Here is a 6000-nt window from a genome sequence, read left to right on the forward strand (position 1 = left end):
AATTGATCAAATCATTAATCAGATCTAATCAAATTAATCAAATCTCTGGCCCCGTGCAGGTCCGGGTATCAAAAGAATAGGCCTACAGCAGCGCTAAGCTTGTCGTAAAAGGCGACTTAATAGTGCTCAGAACCCTAGCCGGGGGCTAGGACGCTCTGCCCACAGAGTAACTAGGCGGTGGAATGTGGTAACCCTGGTGTGTTACATGCTGGGGTTGTCAGGCTATAATACGGAAAACCATAGTGGTGCACAGTGTTGGGAAAGATGCCACGTTCCTTGCACGATAAAGAACCATGCCGTGGTATTCGATAGGAGTAGGAGCCTTTGCGCTCCGCCGCAGGGGGCTAAATAACCCAACCCTACTTATCCCTCCCTTTTATCTTGTGGCAATAAAAAATCATTTCATGTTCATTTTATCATCTTCTTAATGTTCATCGCCTGAATATAGCTGAAATATTGCTGCTCAGGCGTAAAACCCCAACAATCCACCAATCAATCAATTAATCAAATCTCCAGTTATTTTTGTTAAAATTATTATTTTAGAAAATATTGTCCTACGCATATCGATAAGATATGGTCGATTTTTTAGCTCTAAATTTGTATTGTGCAAATTGTTTATTTACGAAAAATCGCAGATGTTCTCAACCCGTTGTTTAGAAGAGGAAATCTATCACAGCTTCATATAGGTATTTTTCTGTCTCTAATCGTTTCATATTTGTATATTTATATGTTCCTTAGCGTCTTAGTTACTTTTTTTAAACTGCTTACCAGACAAAATGCAGAATATAAATGAAATACTCTTTTGACAAACTCTTACATGTTCTGAAATAATATCATGGTTACCATGTTACCCTAAGTTGCAATTTCAAGATTGTAGTTCTTCGATTACTACCTTTTTATATAGATCAGTAATAATAATCGTTATAACATCATAGTCGGAATACGTTTTTATTTGACTTGAATGGTAATGCAGAGAAATTCAAGCCATGGGATGTTATCGAAATGTTCTTTCCATAAATGCATTTTTATAAATGTTCGTGAGTTTGGTTGGTAACAAGGAGGCTATAGAGACCTTTAATAATAAAAACCGGCATCCATTAAATTGTAGATAAGTAGATAAGGGATGAATGTTTATACTGGTTAACAGTAGGAATTATACCTTTGTTATTACGAGTACTGAGAGCCTGTTTTCAGTATTAAAGGGAGTTACATCCTGTGCCACATTTTTTTCGTTTTTTGTGCTTAGTGTAGCCGAAAGGAAAAAAAAGCAACTGTAACACAGACTTGTTGAAGTTCATGATTTTAGTCATATAGGCAACTTCTATACCACATTAACGACTCCGTTAAATATTCTATTGTACGGAAACAACATGGCTCTCAAGTCCCAAAAATCTACTAGGACCCAGAACGTCCTCGAACTTATAGACTGCAAAATCGACAGAAGTATGTTTGGGATAATGATAATGAGATGTACAAAATCCAAACCTGTAAAATGTCCAAACTACATTTGCCCTGAAGAGTTGTACAAAGCATTTCATATACATGTACAAGTATATAATAAGTTGTAAAATGTAATCAAGGGAACCAATAATCTAGCAGAAATCATTAATTAGTTTTGTTTGGGTTAATGACGACTAGACATTGAAAACAGACACGCAAAAGAAAGAACATAAAATAATTAAAATGACAAGTGTCAAGAAACACAAATAATGAGAAATTTGGATCCAACTGAAATCTGAGAGCATGCACCTTTAAGGTACAAGCTTCGTTCGTACGTTTTTCTAGAAAACACCTTACGAGTTGGTCATGAAAAGTCAAGTTCGGGTAGACGTAACAAAAAGCTTTTACAGGCACAAAAACATATTTATTCAATTTCAAGCTCGACATGACCCATCTGCAGCATCATCTTGTAGTGGTTTAGTGATGTTCCGGTGATTAAAAATTGCCACAAAATTATACATTCCTTTCAAGGATACCTTTTGTGTTGCACCAATGACTAATATCACTATGAAACAAATCAATTGGCTTTTCCATCCGAATGGACTTCGGTGGCTCGGTGTTGCCAGAGGTACTGAACAAATCTTAATTACAAGGACAACGCAATGTATTTAGATATGGCAATATTAATACCCTTCAGCCTTTTCTGAATTTGTTAGAAGAGCAATGTGTTTCTTGAAGATTGACACCAATGGAATAATTGTAAATATTTAATATGGACACCATCATTTTAGCTTGGTTTGTTTTCATGTAAGATTACTTCCTCTAGGTTACAGTTTTGAATGAGAACTGAGAAGTTATAAGAAGTTTATCAGAAAGTTATACTGCTGTTTTATCATTTGGTAACACAGAATTTTACACACACTTGATGCACGGTTTGTCTTTAAAAAAGGATGACTAAATACTCTAATATGGAATTTGCCTTGTGGAAAAGAAGTGAAAATACATTTTATGCGATTCAGAAGGCCTAGGGTTTGGCCAAATATATTTTATGAATCAATTATTGATGTAGATTCGCATATAATGTATAAAATGTTTTTTTAATCTATATAGAATAAGCTAAATCAATATAGAATAAAAACATCATTGCAAACATTTCTCAATATTGTGATGGTAACTGACAATAAATTCATAAAGTTTTAATTTAAATTTGTATATTTCTTTTAATTTTGTTTTGATTTCTGGGGAAAGGAAACTGAAAATGATGATGACTAAACAATACATTGGATATTTTTTTAATTTACTGGATTATTGTCATGAACTAATTCATTCATGCATTTAATTTATTTCCTTAAAAAGCTATCGTTTTTCCTTTCAAAAGAGTATGAAGTTAAGGTTCTAATTCATTTTTTTTTACAAGTGTAAAACATTTATGTCATTAAAAAAGGCTTTCGGGTGTGCAGTATAATGTAAAATGAACCGGTGTATGATTTAAAATATTTTCTGCTATTACTATTATTTTGTAGTAAGCACTTTGTAACTATAGTGATACTTTATTTATAAATTTGGCTAATCTTTACCTTTACAAAGATGTTTCTTTTCACTTTTTTCAACACAAGTCTTGTCTGTTTAATTACTTTTTCACCTAAGTTCGTCTGTTCCTGTTATCGTCGTAGGTGACAAACATGTAATACTTTCGAAAAGCTTGACCATACCGATATGCATGCTGGAATCAATGGTCTTCAGACAAATGTTCGAAATAAACAACATCTCCGAAGCACTCATACGAAAATAAAATTGGCCGACCTTTACAATGTTAACATATCCATTCAAATTCACAGATTCAGGTCATTAACTTCTTTTTATTTATTTAAATTCTGTCATGAAATATGTACATTTCAAAAGACAGGTTGTTGAAAATTAATGTGTTTATAATCCTTTAAAATTATTTTTGGTGGTTGTATCCTAGTATAGTTATTTTTCCTTTAACTTCTTGATTCATTGAAGACGCGTCAAAAGGATATTTGGTGTTTTTTTATATCAATACAGTTTTCAAGGTAAATATAATTGAGGTTTTATATCCAGTGTCATACTTTATAAATACGTATTTGTACCATAACGAGTCGAATAGTATATTTGTATCATATGTTAAGCTTAATTGTATTTCAAATGTTATTTAACGTATATTGTTTCTACCTGTTGTGTTTAATATCTTTGACATACAGAACAGATTGTTACTCTATCGGTTGATATCACAGATTCGATCACAGACTTAATGCCATTGTGCACTTTGTTTTCCATCTGAGTGACTTGAACCACCTCTGAGTTTTCGTATATGGTTTCTTTGGACTAGGAGCCTGGAGTGTATGATAATGTTTTCTAGTTAAAATAAATGTTAGTAAATACTTGAATGACGGCCGAAAAAAAATGTTTTGTATAATAGTGTGATTTTTCATATGTATGATTCAATGGTCTGATTTACGAAATGTGTGATAACTATAAGTGTATAAATGGTACAAGAGATTATCGAAAACTTTTTATTGTGACACAAGAATAAATAAATTTATATTTATGTTTCATATATCATGTTTCCACTAATTATTACAATATCTGTGCAAAAATTTATGTTTGTAACATTACCTTAGGTTCGTCTACCCGGGGCATGACTTTTTATGACGAACTCAGGAGGTGTTTCTAGAAAAGCAAAGGACACTCACCCTACCTGTGCACCTTGTCCATGCCCCATATTTTAGTGGAGTCCGAGTTGCTCATTTGCTCATAACCTTGGTTTCCTTGATTACTTCTTCATCCAAACCAAACACAAACCATAAAAACTTCAAAGGACAATATTTTTTTAACTAATTTATTCATTGTCTAATCTTAAGTTTGAAAGAGTCAACACATGCGTTAAGCAGTATTTGATCGAGAGATATCGTAATAAAACATTTAAAAATCACTGTCAAAATTCTGATCTTTAGACCTGGTGGCAAATTTTAAAGAAAAAGACAAGGACTTTTAAAATATAGGAACTAATACATTATTATTGTGAAACGCAGTAAGTAGAGTTGATTATGGAATTATTTGTGCAATTCATAATCACAAAGTTTAAGAATAAATATTGAACGCAATGTATTAATAGGTTATTACTCGGTAAAAAAAAATTAAAAAAAATAAAAAAAAGACTAATTTTTTTTAAGATTTATAGCAGGTTCGATGTTAGGCCCGCAGATAAAAGTCATTTAGATGCTTTACTCACGTATCTGAATATGGAAGAAATTGTTTTGAGAGTGGTGGGTACAAAAGAAGAAAAACCCGAACGCTGGCCGTATCGTGCATGTTTGTGTGTGGACGGCACCTTCCTATATCCCTAGGCCAAATTTGTTGCATTTTGTCAAATTTGACATTCTAAAACTGCTATGTATGATTGGAGCATTTGCCATCCTATTGATATCTTTCTTGTGAGAAAACTTAGTTATTCCTTGTTTCCATGATCCTGATGTAGATCTAGAGCAAATAACAATGTGGTTATCATAAGATGTAAATATAATACAGAAGTTCTTCATAACAAAATAACTACCTCGAGTGTCTAGTGTTTTCCAATTCACGAACACTGCAGCGGGTGTAATAATTAAATCACAAATCAACTGCTTTGTTGCGTACACCGGTCATATGGCCGTTCCAATTCGAAATCAAAACTTCATTAAAAACAAGTGCAATCATTTCATCCTTTAGCAAGTATTCTACCACTAATATTTCTATATATTTAACCTCTACTTTAAATACTATTAAAACTTTGTCATTAATAATTGCAATAAAAGCTATGATATAATGGGGTACCTATTTTTGGGGTATCAACAAGTCGTTTGAGGTATAAGATCGGCTTCAAACCTTTAACGATTCTGATAATTCTGTGGATAGTAATGACTTTTCTACCCTGTATACAAAATGTCATATAGAAAAGTTGTCATATTTATTTAAATGGTTTTGTGATTACCCTGGCTCTCTATTCATGCCGTAATCAACACACAACTAGCCATATTTAAATATTATCAATTGAGTTTTTTTATTGACAATATTTATATTTGTTTCGGTAAAAAATAGGTACAGACTTATTATTGGTATTCCAATGGGGACGTATTGTGCTACCCTCAAAGCCGTGTTTTCTTCTGGTACGAATCACAGTTAATGGCTTAACTCGTATAAGATCCTTTAAAACATGATCTGTTGAGAGAATTTAATTATACTTACAGATATCTTGATTATATTTTGGCCGTAAATAACCTTAACGTCGGAAACTATGTTCAAGATATTTACCCAAAAGGTTTTAAGTTGGCCAAGTCTAAGCCGATATGATATGTGATGCATATTTTAATATGCCCTGGATTAAGATCATCGTAGGAAAGTGATATAAGCTTTGCGATATAGGCTGATGCGTGTATACAGGGTATTCGATAAAAGTAATATATTCGAGTCTTAGAATTTTCTCTATTTTTGTAGTTCTTGTAACACATGTGTATTTAACACCAGGCATAGGCACCCTCAGTGTAATAGCAGGGGAGAAAA

This window comes from Perna viridis, chromosome 14, assembly GCF_037379345.1.
Source record: "Perna viridis isolate PV_CMFRI_1.1 ecotype Kerala chromosome 14, ASM3737934v1, whole genome shotgun sequence".
In the NCBI taxonomy this organism is placed as follows: domain Eukaryota; kingdom Metazoa; phylum Mollusca; class Bivalvia; order Mytilida; family Mytilidae; genus Perna; species Perna viridis.